The 624-nt window shown below is 37.8% G+C and overlaps 1 long non-coding RNA gene across 1 annotated transcript; it reads right to left on the bottom strand.

Moving 5' to 3' along the window:
• Positions 1–194: 194 nt before the first annotated feature.
• On the bottom strand, positions 195–623 carry LOC107682281 (uncharacterized). The gene is made up of 3 exons (XR_001633441.1): positions 583–623; positions 387–483; positions 195–264 (listed from the first exon to the last, which is right to left on the bottom strand). It is a non-coding gene; the product is annotated as an uncharacterized LOC107682281 (long non-coding RNA).
• Between the last annotated feature and the right edge of the window lies 1 nt (position 624).

The raw sequence follows: 624 nt of genomic DNA, 5'->3' as shown, positions 1-624 counted from the left end.
TTAATGACAGAATTTTCATTTTTGGGTGAACTATCTCTTTAAGACGTCACAGAAGTAATACTGACCACTGAAAGACATCCCTGGAAGCATGACAGATAATCTGCAGATACAAAAGGTAGAGTTTCACAATCAAGTTACACAAACCATAAAATTACAGTCATTCTTAATTAAGTTTATGTAGTTCAGACATTCACCTCTTCGGTTCAACCCTCCTGACTCCTCCATTAGCGTCCAAGTCAGAGTAACTCTGAAACTCAATGTGAGCTGAGGAGACATGGAGGAGTGACTGTCAATTTATGTAGAATTTCTTAACAGCGTCACATCATCTTATGACAGCTCTTGAACTGTTAGATTTCTGAAGTAAATCATGATGATGGTGAATATACCAGGAGGACGACAGGCCGTCTTTTTCATTTTAATGAAGCAGTTGTTGTCAGAGATGATGTCACACTGCTCTAAAATCTTTCTTACTTCCTCATAGCACTACAAAACAAAGGAAAACAGTTGTTAAAATAACTGTAAATCAGAAACAGCATTTGGCTAGGCTTTGGTATATAAAGATTGAGAAATGTGGACATTTACGTCATCATCCTGGACACACTGCATGGACAGCAGATTGCAATG

This window comes from Sinocyclocheilus anshuiensis, unplaced genomic scaffold (assembly GCF_001515605.1).
Source record: "Sinocyclocheilus anshuiensis isolate Anshui unplaced genomic scaffold, SAMN03320099.WGS_v1.1 C31996517, whole genome shotgun sequence".
Classification (NCBI taxonomy): domain Eukaryota; kingdom Metazoa; phylum Chordata; class Actinopteri; order Cypriniformes; family Cyprinidae; genus Sinocyclocheilus; species Sinocyclocheilus anshuiensis.
Note: the sequence above shows the minus strand (reverse complement) of the source record. Positions and strands in the feature narration are given on the sequence as shown.